This window comes from Myotis brandtii, unplaced genomic scaffold (assembly GCF_000412655.1).
Source record: "Myotis brandtii unplaced genomic scaffold, ASM41265v1 scaffold604, whole genome shotgun sequence".
Lineage (NCBI taxonomy): Eukaryota > Metazoa > Chordata > Mammalia > Chiroptera > Vespertilionidae > Myotis > Myotis brandtii.
Window position 1 is genome coordinate 104,459 of NW_005370286.1, and position 15,786 is coordinate 120,244.

A 15,786-nucleotide genomic window follows, 5' to 3' on the forward strand; every position below is an offset into this window, starting at 1 on the left:
CCCGGCACCCCCCCAGCCCAGGAAACTCAGCAGCCGGGGTCCAGCTCAGCGCGGAGGCACTTGGTTCCTTCCCTCCCACCCCCACCCATTCCCCGCCTGTGGGTGCTCGAGGCTGCCAGGCCCCCTCCCTTAAGGCTGCAGGCGCGGGCTGCACAGAGGGCTCCCCTGGAAGGGATGCCGGGAGCGGTGTTTGTACCGCGGCGGCAAGCGGCCTGGTGTCTGGCGTTTATTTGCGCTGTTGTCCCGGCAGGTCATCCTGGGGCCCTGTCATCCCACATGGCAGGGCGACAAGCACACAGAGAGGCTGGTGAGTTGGCTCTCCCAGGGAGGCGCGCGGAATGCCATTCCCGCCTCTTGTCACCGCCCCGCATGTCAGCGTCTCATCTGCCGCCGGACGGATGCTACAAAGCGCAGCGTCGGGGCCTGTCCCCGGGAACCGCCTGCTGCCAGCTATTACTTTAAGGATCCTGTGATTTCCTTTTATTTTGAGCAGAAAAAAACAAGCTGCGGGAATAAGCAGGCGCGCCCCCAGCCGCCCTGGCGGATCTGCCCCTGGCGTGGGCCGCGGAGCCCTGGCTGCGCTGGCTGCTGGGAAAACACACCCTGGAAGATGCTCTTGTAAACCTGGAGGGCGTCGCTCCGATCAGACCCTTTTCAGTACTCGCGTCCAGGCAAACAAAACAAACACGAGGCGCCTGAGAAAGAACCACTGACACCCAGACCCCGAGCAGGGCGCACCTGCAGATCACGCCTGCACAGGTGACGGGCTACCTTTGGTGATGGGGAGGGGAGGAGTGATTATTTCTTATTCCTAAATCGCATTAGCATAGCCACATGGCCAGGCATTATTAGAGAGTTCCCCTATGCTTCCTAAATATTTCCTAAGGACGGATGGGATTCTAGGGCCTCCCAGGACCCAAGGTCAACTATGTCTCTCCAAGCTGTGAATTAAATCGCGAAAACCAAGGGCTTCCGGTGATTCTTTTATTTCTGTGCATCCCACAGTCACCATGGTCTGTTTCAGCACCTAACCCCACCTCCCAGCCCGGCTGGTATAGCTCAGTGGTTGAGCATCGACCCAGGAACCAAGAGGCCACTGGTTCGATTCCCGGTCAGTACACATGCCTGGGTTGCGGGCTCAATCCCCTTTGGGGGAGGGGGGCGGGAGGGCATGCAGGGGGCAGCCAATCAATGATGTTTCTCTCTCATTGTTGTTTCTATCTCTATATCTTCCTTCCTCTCTCTAAAAAAAATTAATAAAACCATATTTAGCCCTGGCTGGTTTGGCTCAGTGGATGGAGCGTCTGCCTGCGGACTGAAGGGTCCCAGGTTCGATTCTGGTCAAGGGCATGTACCTTGGTTGCGGGCACATCCCTAGTGGGGAGTGTGCAGGAGGCAGCTGAATCGATGTTTCTCTCTCATCGATGTTTCTAACTTCCTATCCCTCTCTTTCTCCCTTCCTCTCTGTAAAAAAAATAAAACCATATTTAAAAATGAAAAGAAATGCCCCCCAAATCATTGGTCACCAATAGAACGTTAGCTGTTCATTTTGTGTCTTTAGATTCATTGGGACCCCCATTTGAGGCGGGGATTGCTCCGCGGACGGGGCCTGGAAAGTCGCCACCGGGTGTGTACTGACCAGGCCGCACCATTGCAGACGGTATGTTCACACTCTTCCCTGGCGTATTGTGAAAGGCGCCCGTGACTTCCGAATGGGGCCCTGCCCGCCAGCCCCGGCCCCAGGTGTGAGCACCGAGGAGCCGGATGACAAAGAGCCCGCACCTCGGTGTCCGCCCAGAGCAGGAGCCGGACAGTTCGGGACAATGAGACCGGCCCAGACAAAGGGTGATGAGTGACCGGAGCTCGACGCCACGCGGACCATGGAGGCTGGGACTGGGTCACTGAAGGGGAAATGAAAAGAGTTCCGGGCTTTAAATATTTCCTGTTTCATTCATCAGCGGAGCATGGAAATGCAGAAACAAACATTCGAACATTATTTCCCTAAGACCCGATTCACACACCGTCCCGACGTGATGCCTGCCGCAGCCATCGGCGGAACGGGAGGTGTGAGAAGACACTCATGCAAACCGCAGTGGAGAGTCCCGGGGGTGCCTGGCTCCTGGATCTTGTTCGTCTCGGGGTCTCGAAGGGTCCACAGGTGCCCGATACCCTACCCAGTGTGAAAGAGCAAAGTTTCATTCAGATTTTTACTGCTTTTACGAAATATTACTCACAGTCTGTCTTCGTGTGCATATGAACACATTTATTGGCACCAACAGGTAAACAGGTAGAGACTGAACACCCTGCATGTCTAAATACTTTTAAAAACATCGCTGCTGTACCAACATCGCTGCTGTACCAACATCGCTGCTGTACCAACATCGCTGCTGTACCAACATCGCTGCTGTACCAACATCGCTGCTGTACCAACATCGCTGCTGTACCAACATCGCTGCTGTACCAACATCGCTGCTGTACCAACATCGCTGCTGTACCAACATCGCTGCTGTACCAACATCGCTGCTGTACCAACATCGCTGCTGTACCAACATCGCTGCTGTACCAACATCGCTGCTGTACCAACATCGCTGCTGTACCAACATCGCTGCTGTACCAACATCGCTGCTGTACCAACATCGCTGCTGTACCAACATCGCTGCTGTACCAACATCGCTGCTGTACCAACATCGCTGCTGTACCAACATCGCTGCTGTACCAACATCGCTGCTGTACCAACATCGCTGCTGTACCAACATCGCTGCTGTACCAACATCGCTGCTGTACCAACATCGCTGCTGTACCAACATCGCTGCTGTACCAATACCGCTACTGCAACAACATCGCTGCTGTACCAATACCGCTACTGCAACAATATCGCTGCTGTACCAACATCACCACTGTACCAACATTGTTACTGCAACAACATCGCTACTGTACTAACATCGCTGCTGTAACACCATCGCTGCTGTAACAACATCGCTGCTGTACCAACATCAATACTGTAACAACAGCTGTGAGGCACTGCGCTACAGCTACAGTGACCCACGGTCACTCCATCGTGAGTGTGGAGAGATGGCTGAACCGACACTGAGGTTGGGAAGCCGGGTGACAAAATACCTCCACCTGTGTCACCGATACATGGACCCAATGGCTCTTGGCTGTTTCCCTTTGAACCTCATGGCTCGCACCCGACATGGTTGGCCCACACATTCCTGGGACCCTTTGCAAGACGTTCCCTGGAGTGACCTGCTCCCGGTCACCTGGCCTGCTCTCCGAGCAGGACCTTACCCTCTGGCCAGGAGTGTGGCCTAGTGTCAACACTTGGCTCAAATGCCACTTCCTCCAGGAAGCCTTCCAGGGCAGATTGCGGGCCATGCTCCCCCATAGCCTTCCTGCCCCAGCACTCCTTCCCGGGGCTTATGCAAGGGGACTTCTCGGGTTGACCCTCACGAGGTGGTGACTTCCCAGAGAACAGGGCCCTGCCATGTCTTCAGCAGCCTGGCTTCTGGCTAGCCAGCTCCATGATCATGGGTTGAAGGACGGGGGGTGAATGAATGAATATGACCTGTTTGATCCATACAGACAGACAAATAGTTCAGCCTCAAAGGTTTAACTAGCATGTCATTTTCACGTGAATTGTTCTAACAGCCCAAATTCTCACAGCTCTGAGGGCTGTGTGAACTGAGCCTGAATGTCCAGGACAATCAGCTTGGGAATTACTCAACATACAAAACGCAGTATTTCACGCACGCGCATGCATGCACACACTCACACTCACACTCACACGCTCCTCAGCACGTTTAGAAAAGAAACCCGCGAGAGCAGGTCCTGTGACCACTCAGCGACGATCTTTCCACTTTACGCTTGTTATTTCCAGCCTGGGCTTTGGCTACAACTTAAGAAATCCTGTTAAATTGAACTTCAGGGATTTCACGAAAGGGAGGGTGTCTTCTCCATGCCTCCGCATTCCACAGAGAAGTGCACGTGTGTGCGTGTTTGTATGTGCGTGTGCGTGTTTGCATGTGCATGTGTGCATGTGTGTGTGCGTGTGTGCATGTGCGTGTGCGTGTGTGTGTGCGTGTGTGCGTGTGTGCATGTGCGTGTGCGTGTGCGTGTGTGTGTGCATGTGTAAGAGGCTGAGAACAGGGGAGATTGTTGTTATTTTACATATGTATGTTTCAACAGATCTGCTGATTTCTCCCAGCATTGCCTTTTCTGGGACGAACGCCAATTTTCTTCATTTTTCAAATATCATAACATTTGTGTTAGCAAAAAGAAACTACTCTAAATGCCATCAGCTACAGGATCCCAGCTTAATGTCTATTCTGACTTTATCAAAATTTGAGGGGAATCTCTTTGGGGAATACAATTATCTGCTTTTAGTCTCAGCCCACAAACAACCGCAAGCCAACTGTTCCCGGCACCAGGCAGGAGGCGTGCCAGTCCCTCCTCGGGCCAGACGCAGAGCTGGGACAGGACCCACAGCGTCACCGAGCTGCCTCCCTCCGATCCCAAGCACCGCGCCCGCCATGGGGTCTGCATAGTGAACTGTAAAGATCACAGTAGAAAGGTGCACGCTCTTTACAAACACAAAACTGATTTCTCACCTGATTCTTCCCTGCAGGCAGGCCGGCTTCCTGGCTGGTCCCCTTGAGGGGCATTGATGAAAAACCAGGGCCTGCAAGTCAGTGAGACCCTGTCCTAAGAGAGCACGGGAATGGGTGAGGACCCGAGAGCACCCAGCGCTGCGGCAGCGGTTAAAGCGACTTGAGCCCCCGCTGGTGGTGCTGACTAGCCCGGGTCTAGTTTTCTCTTCTGGCTTCACTGAAAATCAGAAAGTTCCTCAACAGCTGCCCCCTATTGTCTCTATAATCTGACTTCCTGGCTGTGAACGAATCTCTGGAGCTCTGAACACTGTACCGGAGCATTCTAACAAGTCGCTGGGAAAAAGTGTACAGTGGGGCCTTGACTTACGAGTGTCCCGACTAACGAGTTTTTTGAGATACGAGCTGTCTCTCGGCCGATTTTTTGCTTTGAGTTGCGAGCTAAAATTCGGGTTACGAGCCAGCTTCAGATACCCCACCGCTAGTTGGCGCAGCGAACGTCACAGTGAACGCCACAACATCAGCCCAGCATTCAATTCATTGTAATGGTGAAAATTGATTTGACATACGAGTAATTTGAGTTACGAGCTCGGTCACGGAACGAATTAAACTCGTAAGTCAAGGCCCCACTGTATTTGGTAAACGAATTAAACCAAGGGCGTGTCCTAGGCTACTCCTCAGGAACAGCAATGGCCCTCAGGCTCTTGAAATCACTGCCGACTTGATCGTATGGCTCCATTGTCAGAGGTAACCAGCAGCCTTGGCCTTCCCGAGGAAAGCAGCAACCAGGAGGCAGGGGGCCACGCTGACTCCGGGCCCCTCCATCACCTGTTCCCACTCCTGGCCGGTCCTCCACGCGGTGAGGGAAACCAACGCAGCCCAAGATCGGAGAACTGTCTTAAGTTTTCCCCAATGAAATGAAAAGGAAGCAACCGCCAACTAACTCTAAACTGTCATTAAAACACAGGGAAGGCCCGGCAGGTGTAGCTCAGTGGTTGAGTGTTGACCTATGAACTAGGAGGCCACGGTTCCATTCCCAGTCAGGGCACATGCCCGGGTTGTGGGCTTGATCCCCAGTAGGGGGCGTGCAGGAGGCAGCTGATCAATGATTCTCTCTCATCACTGATGCTTCTATCTCTCTCCCTCTCTCTTCCTCTCTCTGAAATCAATAAAAACATATTTTAAAAAACACAGGGAGAGACATAAATAGGTTTACAGTTGTAAGTATGCAAAGTTATTCGTGTATTATTAATATATATATATAAGGCTAACATGCTAAATGTCCCTCCCACTGACCAACCGGTCACTATGACACGCACTGACCACCAGGAGGCAGACGCTCAACACAGGAGCTGCTGAGCTGCAGTGACTTGGCAGTGGCGGTTCTTGGGTGATGCACCCTGAAACCAGAGAGGAGGGAGCTCAATTCCTCAAGGGACCACGCAATCCCACCTTCAGCTGTGGGTTATGTTGTTGCTGGGGCACTGTCGACCCTGAATCTGGTTTACTGCACACTTGTGTTTGCGTTGCACACCCTGTACAACAGCAACTTTGCAGAGTTCTCTCTCGCACTCTGGGACCCCTCGGGGGATGTCGGGGAGCCGGTTTCGACCCGATCCCCGCAGGCCAGGCCGAGGGACCCCACCTTCCACAGGTACCCTGCTCACTCTGAGCTGCTCCAGGTGTGGCTGGCTGGGGAGGGACCACCGGAGGTTAGCTCTAGGGCATGTCCAGCCCATCTCGCCCAGTCTCGCCCTGCTGGCCACCTTCTAATTAATTTCCTTTCAGTGTGCACGAATCTGTGCACAGGGTCACTAGTTATTTAATAATTGTGTTATTTTCCATATGAACAACTGTAAACCTACCTGTGCCCCACCCTATGGGGCACAAGCCCTATCTATTCCACAAAAACAGGCAGACAGGCTGCCCTGTTGTTCGAACATGAGCTACACAGTTCGGCAGGAATCCCCTGCTGGAGCACCAGACTCACACTCTTCATCTCCTTTGTCATGCCATTGCCATCGTCGGACGTGACAGATTCCCTTCATTCTTCTTCCTCCTCCTTCCCTGAACGGAACGTGGTTGGGTCTCTTCTCCCACCTGGTTTGGTTTCTCAAATTTAATCAAAACCCTTTGGCAGCCCCTGTCCTGTTTGTCTTTTCCCGGGCTCTGCCCGGTGACTAAGTGCTTTGTCCCCTTCTGATCTCCGATGTGCCCGGCCGTCTTCATTTCCCGTGTCAACTCCAGGAGTCATATGCCTTCCAGTCCTTTTCTGGTCCTTGGGCAATAAACGCAGGCTCTGAAAGTCCTGTGTGTGAGGTGGGAGTCCGTGTGAAATGTATGTTTCCATGTTTCAGAACTCAGGGAGCTGATAAATTCAGAAATTATCTGGCGTGGCTCAGGGGTTGAGCGTGGACCTATGAACCAGGAGGTCAGGGTTCAATTCCCAGTCAGGGCATATGCCCAGGTTGTGGGCTCGATCCTCACTGTGGGGCATTCAGGAAGCAGCCTGTCAATGATTCTCTCTCATCATTGATGTTTCTATTTCTCTCTCCCTCTTTGAAATCAATAAAAAAAAACATGTATTTTTAAAAATTATCTATCCCAATCCCTCACCCCCTAACCCCCCCCCCCCCCCCCCACACACACACACACACACAACCACTCAGAGGCTCAGAACAGTGCAGAGACTTGCTCAGGGCCCCATGGCCAGCTGGCGGCATTTTCAGGGTGAGGATGCAACACTGGGCTCCCGACCCTGCAGCCCCCACACACGCGGCCACGCACAGCCTTGCAGAGGCAGCTGTGCCTGCCCAGGAGCAGCCCTTCCTGGACCGTGTGATCACGTCTGACACACTCACGTCTCGAAAAAGGAAGGATCGCACAAGAGGTACTATCCGCCCGGGCCCAGTTCTCGTTACCGCCTCCTACATACACATTTCCGGCTAAAACTGTCACCCGTCTGACCGTAGACAACAACAATGGCTCCAATCATGATAGTGCTTGGTGTCTGGTGCTGATCAGAGGCTACCGATGGCAGAAATTAGCATCAAACTGTCTCAGAATCTCATCAAACCCTCCCAGTCAATACCAATGGCTCGTCTCTTTCCCATTTCACAGATAAAGACCTTGAGAGGTTCACGTTACCTGCCCCGGGCCGGGAACTAGAAAGTGGGAGAGGCAGCTTCAGACCCAGTGGCTGGGCATGATTTGGACCCTTTAATTCGTGTGGAACAACGTCTGAATAGCACAACATACCTAAGTATTGTTGCTGATCAAGTTCATCCTATCATGTTGGTGGCGTATCCCAATGGAGATGGCTTCTTCCAACAAGACAATGCGCCATGCCATGGTGCTCGTATTGTGCAGGAGTGGTTTCAAGAACATGAGGGAGACTTTACCTTGCTTAGGTGGCCCCCACAATCACCAGATCTCAATCCAATTGAGCATTTGTGGGACGAAGTTAAAAGAGCCATCAGGCAGCTGGTTCCACAACCATCAAATCTCACAGAACTGGACAGTGCTATTCATCAGGCATGGTGTCAGATTCCTCGCATCACCTTTCAACATCTCGTGGAGTCAATGCCAAGAAGAAACACCGCAGTATTGAAGGCAAAAGGTGGCCCAATGAAGTACTGATTGGGTGGTCATAATAATCTGGCCACTCAGTGTATGCATATTTATGTATCAACATGGACACATCTTGAAACAATGCTTGACTTTTAAATAACAAGTTACCACATGTATATTTATGTATCCACATGGATACATTTGGAAACAATGCTGAGTTTAAATAATAAGTTACCAAATAAAACTATACCATTTATGAATTTTTAAATACATACAAAACAGTGCCAGATACTTTTTATAGTTATCTACATTTCCAAGAAAAATATTTTTTATGACCTCGTAAGATTGTACAAAATTCACAACAGTGATGACGTGTGGAGGGAGGTGAGCTGGCCTGGGGATGGGTAACAGAGGGATCCACACCATATTTATGCTTTTACTTTATGTAAATTTTTCAGCTTAAAATAAATATGTTAAAAATCTCATTTCATAATATTTCTTTAACCATTCTTTGTACTTCTCTATATTCTTTAAACTTTCCAAAATTAAAAACATGTCATCAATCCTAATATTTTGTTTTACTTTTGTTGACCTGAATAAATTCCCACATTGCTGTTTTGCCATTGTTTTAAAAGAAGAGGAATGCCGTATCTTGGCTACATAAAAAAGTAAAAGTTCTGTACAGAGAAAACACCCACAAATAGATACAATTGACCCACAGTGATGCTCAAGAAAAGCATCTTTGCAGCACATGTTGAAAAGAGAGAGTAAGTTTCATAGGTAAAGGCCTTCCTCAGACCAATAAGCACCCTGTGCCAGGGGCACAGGTGAGCGACCGGCAGTGGGGGGCGGGGATCAAAAGCCTGTTGTCTCGGATCAAAACTTGGGGGGATTCTGTCAACCAGAGCTAATCACAAGGAGGACACACGGAGACAAGCCCATCTATTACCCCACAAGCAAACAAACAAACAAGCAAAGAAGTGGGGAGGGCCCGAGCCAGTTTGGCTCAGTAGTTAGAGTGCCGGCCCTTAGACTGAAGGGTCACAGGCTGGATTCCGGTCAAGGGCATGTACCTCGGTTGCAGGCTCAATCCCTGGCCCCGGTCAGGGCCCATGCAGGAGGGAACCAATCCATGTGTCTCTCTCACATCAATGTTTCTCTCTGTCTCGCCCCCACCCTTCTATTCCCTCTTAAAAAAAAATCAATGGAAAAAAATATCTGTGGGTGAGGATTGACAAAATAAAAAACAAAAGAAAACTGGGGGAGCGGGTCTGAGAGCTCCTCTCTGGGACAGGCAAGGCAAATAAGCGTGTGTACATGTCTGTCAGGTCCCTGAATGTTACAATCAGAAATCTGACTCTGTTCCCCCTGGTTTTGAAGAGAGCGCTCTGGGCTCACTCACCTAAGAATTCCGCTTCTTCCCCAGTCGGGCTTACCTCTTGGCAGCAAATAACTCCAAGGATCCAGGCCTCCCATCTTCCCGGCCCAGAATTCCCAGCAAAAGTTTTTCGAATCGTTCTGATGCGATGCTTAGGTCACCTGCCTGTCTCTACAGCAACAGCTGTGGCCCCCGATGGCTGAGGTCTCCTCTTCCTGAAGCCGGGCTGATGCTACCTTCACGTGCGGGTGGGACCCAGGTGGAAACCGGGCCTTCTGGGAAGAGAGGGCGGGAGTGGGAGGGGCCATGTGGGGAGAGGAGGGAGGGAGTGGGTCCTGGGGAGACCAGACCAGCCAGCAGCTCCCTGAAGGATGGAAGCTACACGGCGCTTCTATAACTCAGGTTCCTAATACACGTTCGAAACTTGCATGAAACTTGTATGCTTATGATGTTACACGTGGTAATATGAACCGAAGAGACGATTTGTTGACTCTTTTTCCCCAAGAGTGTGAGGCCGAGGTATGGGCTTACCAGAGAGTGGGTTAAAGGCCAGGGAGAAGCAGGGGACCCCGAGGTGGAGAGGAGTCGGGGTGGGGGTCCCAGGGAGGACCCGTGTCTGCGGTCAATCCCAGCAGCTCCCAGCACCTTCGTTCCTCACCGTGAGGACAAAAGGGCCACTTTGAGTCTTTGAAAGTATTACGTTGACCTTTGAAATTCAGGTACAAACACTATGTGAGTCTCTGTAGTTCCCAAAGACAACACCTATAGCCAAGGTAATCCAAGGTTAACTCATCAGGAAGGAAAAATCGTGACAATGTATCATCTCGTTTAAGTTACTTGACAATGAATGGGAACTCTCCGATTTGTACAATGAGCACAATGAGTGAAAACTGAATACCGTGTTGGCAGTAGCCAAAACCCACTTTAATTAGAGCACATCTAAAAAATAAAATAAAATAAATAATGAAACTTTTCCCAGTCTTTCAGAGAACAGTAGCAGCTTGCAAAGCCCTTCTCAAGAATTTCTTCCTTGGGCAATATTGTATCAATCCCTGTGTTCTGTGATCCTCTTGAAAACCTGGGCATGAATAAAATATCACTTATTTATTTTTTAATTAAGAAGGCTAAAAATAAATGTGCTAGCGAGACGAAGGAAGGTAAAGGTGAACACGGAACTTACGTGACGGCCGAGCAAGGGGAGACAGAGGAAGTGAAAGGGTGACACTTTGGGGAAGGACAAATCCGAAACGCTACCCGTCCCTCAGCGCCGGGACAGACAGATGACACTGCTGCATGGCGGGGTGCCTGGGATGAGCACCCCGAGGTGGTGGCACGCTGGGCAGGTATCCGTGGCGCTCTTTCCTCTGCCGGATACAGAGAAATTAATTTGCCAGGGGACTGTTGCTTATGCCTTTAAAGGAAAATCATTATTTTAAATCACCGCTTTTTTTAGCCTCTAAAAGAGAGGCCCCAGCAAAGCCTGAATGTTCCTTAATGACACAGGACTCATCTATTCTGGGACTACCTCGCACGCGGGTTGGAGAGCGCCTTTGAGCTCTGTCTCCATCCCCGTGTCAGACTGTCAGCCGTCACTTCTGTTGTCATGGTGCCATCTTCTCCACGTCCTCCCGGATTCCTCCCAGCCCCGTGCTTCCCGCGGACGGAGCCTGGGAGGATCATTAGGAACGGAATGTGAAAGCAGGGTCAATGACAGGAGCTCGCGCCCCTGCCGGCCTCTGGCACAATTATTTCTCGGCTTCAGAAGTCGCTCTCCGTCCTCGTCCTCGGAAGAGGCAGGGCCTGCCACCCCGCCTCCCACCCAGTTCTCACATGTCCTGCCTGGGTGACCTTGAACGCAGCTCGGCCATCTCTCGGGGCCTCGGGTTCCCCATCTGTATTATGGGGGCAGTCGGAGTGCCTCCCCCGGTAGTGAGGATCACATGGGCACCAGGTGTTGTTAGGTTGTTATACTGTGTACTGCTCTGACCACGAGCGGAGGGCTGGGTTTGGGGTGGAGATTGGGATGGGGGTGGGGGGGCGGTGGAAGAGGTAAGGAATAGGTTTAAGCTTCTTAGAAATTGTTCTCTTGATTAACCGAACTTCTCAAAAGAAGTTTTTCTTTTCTATTTTATTCAATGGAAACCTTGAAACCACTTTAAAGTGTGCAGCAGACACCACTGGGAGGCCTGCGCCACCCTGCTCTCTGGCAAGCCCCGGGGTGTTTGCAGTGGCACCTCCCTTCCTCCCACAGCCAGTCACTGGATACCCACCCACCCGTGCAGGCTCTGTCCCAGGCACCAGGGGGCTGGCCAGCCCTGCCTCACAGAGCGTGGGGTCTAGGAGGGAGACAGGGGCCCAAACACTTGTGAGTGCAGCCTGCACAGCGAAGGGAGGCACCATGGGTGGGACCCCACCTCACCCATTCATTTCATCTGCAACCTGAACTGTGAGTTGACACTGGTTGGAGGAGTAGCAGAACGGGGAGGGCGGGGGCTGTGGAGGGAGGAAGGAGATTCCCTCCCCCAGAAGAGGCTCAGCACCATGCAGAGACCAGAAGCAGAAATCAGCATGGCCAGGGGTGGGAGAAGGCCTGGCCAGGTGTGCGGGGGATGGTGGAGAGGCAGGGGACACAGTCATGCAGGCCACCAGGGCCAAGTGTGTGGGGATGGTGGAGGGGGGGATGGTGGAGAGGAGGGGGACACAGTCATGCAGGCCACCAGGGCCAGGTGGGGTGCCGTCCTTTAGTCTAAATACCTCTGGGAACTACGAAACATTGACATACGCAGGCTGGATATTTTGCCCAGTTTTATGCATTTGCCTAAGGCTTTGGGAAAATCAGAAATGTTTGCTTTACCAAGTTCAAGGACGTGTTCAAGGAAATAATACCGAGTCAAAAGCCACTGAGTAACGTATGTCCTTGGACACCTACAAACCTGCAGGGTATCACTTTCCTACATTCATTTTTCTACCTTAAAGGATCACCATTCAGAAACCCAGCCGGGCAGCGTTCATGGTTCAGAGGACTCTTTAAGCCCAGGTATTGGGGGAGGCGGGGGGAGATCTTGAAATCTTATCAGAATGAGCCTGTGTGACTTACAGCTGAGGACATGCCCCTCCTCCTACTACACTCTCCTGGGAGAGGCCCCTGTGCCCCCCTACTCCGGACGCGGCTGTGTGGGGTGGGAAGGAGCCTTCTTCTTTTTCACGCTCCTTCTTCCTTTGTCCCTGGGTTGTGTATTTTTGTTTTGTTTTTCAGATATTCTGATTTTAATTGCCTGCACGCACTTGTCCGCTTACTCTAAACAGTTGAATAAAGGAGAAAAAAAAAAAAAAGCCCAGCCCGGCGTGGCTCAGTGGTTGAGCATCAACCTATGAACCAGGAGGTCACGGTTCGATTCCTGGTCAGGGCACATGCCCGGGTTACGGGCTCCACCCCCAAGGGGGGGGCGTGCAGGAGGCAGCCGATCCGTGATTCTCTCTCATCATTGATGTTTCTCTCTCTCCCTCTTCCTTCCTCTCTGAAATCAATAAAAAAATATTTTTTAAAAAAAGAATTACTTGTGCCACATCCCCAAACCCACAGCCTCTGGGTGTAAGGGCTGCTCTGTCTGCCCACAGGCTCCTCAACAACCCCTCCATCTTCGAAAAGCACCAATTTCACTTCCCCTGCCCATGAGTGTGTTTCTTTTGCAGAGCAGGAAAGGATAAGGCCCAGAAAGCTTTGCGATACTCCCTATGGGGGAAAAAAAGATGGGAACTTGATCCCGGGTTACGGAGCTCACCTGGAGCACCTGCCCCCACCCGCCAGGGCCCACAGCTCACCTGGAGCACCTGCCCCCCACCCGCCAGGGCCCACAGCTCACCTGGAGCACCTGCCCCCCACCCGCCAGGGCCTGCAGCCTGGAGCCGGCTGCTCTCCTCTCTGCTGAAGCCAACGCTCTTCGGCTTGAAGTGAAACATTAAAGAACTCGATTTAAAGGTGGCCGACTTTCCAAGGTCTACGGCAGTGGTTCTCAACCTTGGCTGCACATTAGAATCACCTGGGAATCTTTTTAAAATTCTGATTTCTGGGGCCTCATCCTCCGGAAATTCTGTTTCTTTGTTATGGGGTGGGGCCACAACATTAGTAACAAAGACACAGAATTTCTGGAGGATGAGGCCCAGAAATCAGGATTTTAAAAAGATTCCCAGGTGATTCTAATGTGCAGCCAAGGTTGAGAACCACTGGTCTACGGGCTGCCTGTGGAGCATGAAGGGGAACTGGCCATCAGCCCGGAGTGTTTTTCCAAACCACCCCTTCACCATTTTCTGGCCAGAGCCCGGCACCAAGCCCGTGCTGCCCTGTTGCTCAGAGCCGCCGCTGGGCCCCAGAGCCCCAGGCGCTGTTCAGTGTCATTGTGATCCAACACCCGTCTGCCAGCCGGGAGCCTTGGGGTGCTCCCCACGTCAGATCTTCCCAGGCTGAGATTTGCATGCAAATGGGTAGCGAGAGAGGAAGACTAGAATTAGCTCCCAGGATCGCAGGCCCGCTCCCCGCGCCCGCTCACCCGCTGCACGGTTTGGGTGGCTACACAAGTGGTGGGTCCAAGGGCAGGTATTTCTCATCTGACCAGACACCATCATTGTCTTGCTTTGAGGAGAGTTACAGCCACATTTGATTTTAAATCTGAAGACGTCGGCCTTTAGAGATTTCATGTTTATTCGGAAGAATTTCATTCAGTCTAAGAGGCCGCGAGGTCAGCGTGTAAATAAGGAGGCGCCAAGAGGAGGCGTGTTCGACTCAGAAAATCTCGAGACGATACGTGAATAGGATCCAAGGGAGCCCACCGCTTCCCACCACCTGTGCCAGGTCTCAGATCTGGGTCGCCGTCCAGTAATTAGGTGAAACAATTAAAACCTGGATGTTTTTGTCAAGGAATTAATTCAAAGTTAATTGAAGTGAGGCCGCCGCTCTCTTGGATGAGTTGACTGGAGACGAACAGGGGGCTTGGCTCTGCTTGAGAAATGGGGGAGGGGGTGGGGGGCGGGGAGCTCGGGCAACTTGGAGAGATCCCCTCACACATACCCCCAGGTTTCATGGGGAGGTGGTCCTTTCTGGCATGAATAAATGAATGAATGAATGAATGAATATGACTACGGTAAACCTTCAACAGACCTGTTCATTTCTGGACGGGGGACATTGCACACAGGTACCAGATCTGCGGGCCAAAGGCCATGGTCACACCCCAAGAGGAAGTGTCTGTGATGCAGATGTAGGCGGAAGCCCTCAATTGTGTGAGGGCACCAGCAGGCGGATGCCCTTGGAGGTGATGAGGTCCTCAGGGTGGAGCCTTCGTGAACCGGATTAGTGGCCTTGTGGGAGGAGATGCTCTGGCCGGCTCTCTCTCTCCCCGTGTCCACCAGGAGAAAACCCGGCGAGAAGGCAGCCAGCCGTCTGCAGGCCAGAGGAGCGCCCCCCCTCCACCCCCCCGCCCCGACACTGTCTGCCAGCACCTGGATCTTGGACTCCAGCCTCCAGCACTGTGAGAAATGAATGCCATTGTTTAAGCCCCGTGGTCTCTGGGAACTCGTGGGAGCAGCCTGAAGGGACGAAGACAGAGCCCGTCCCCGGTACCACACGACCTGGGGCTGGCCAGGCCTCAGACACCCTGGAGTCCCCTCGAGAGAGAAGTAGACAGCCCTGCATCCACTCCCCAGCAAGTGTGTTTCCAACGCCGATGCCTCCTTTTGGCAACTGGAAAACCCAGCCCGGCCAGCCCCCCTCAGACAGCAGGGAGGGGAAGACAGGCTGTGCCGGCAGAAATCAACGATTCCCCAAGGCGAGCCGGTCAGTGGGGACGCAGCACGGTCTCGGGCCCCCCGAACTCAACGCAATGCTCTGCGGTCACCAGGCCACTCACCTTGTCAAGTGTGAGCTGGGTTTCATCTCTGTGCCGACGGCATCGCAGGCCGTGGCATCCCTTCATCTTCACCGCCGTCCTTGTGCGCTCGCTGAGCGTGAATAGTGACAGCCTGAGCCCCAGGGGCCTTGACCAGGAAGGTCCTGGGGCCATTGTGACTTGGGGTCTCCAGAGTCAGAAATGACTTTTGCTCTTTTTCTGGCCTCTCCTCCCTCCCCTTACCCGCCCCCACCAAGTCACTGGAGGCAGGGCAGCGGGTCTGGGCGATAAGGACTGGACCTTGACTGTGGAGCCTTAGGGTTGCAGCCTTTGTCCAGAACCTTAAACAAGTGGG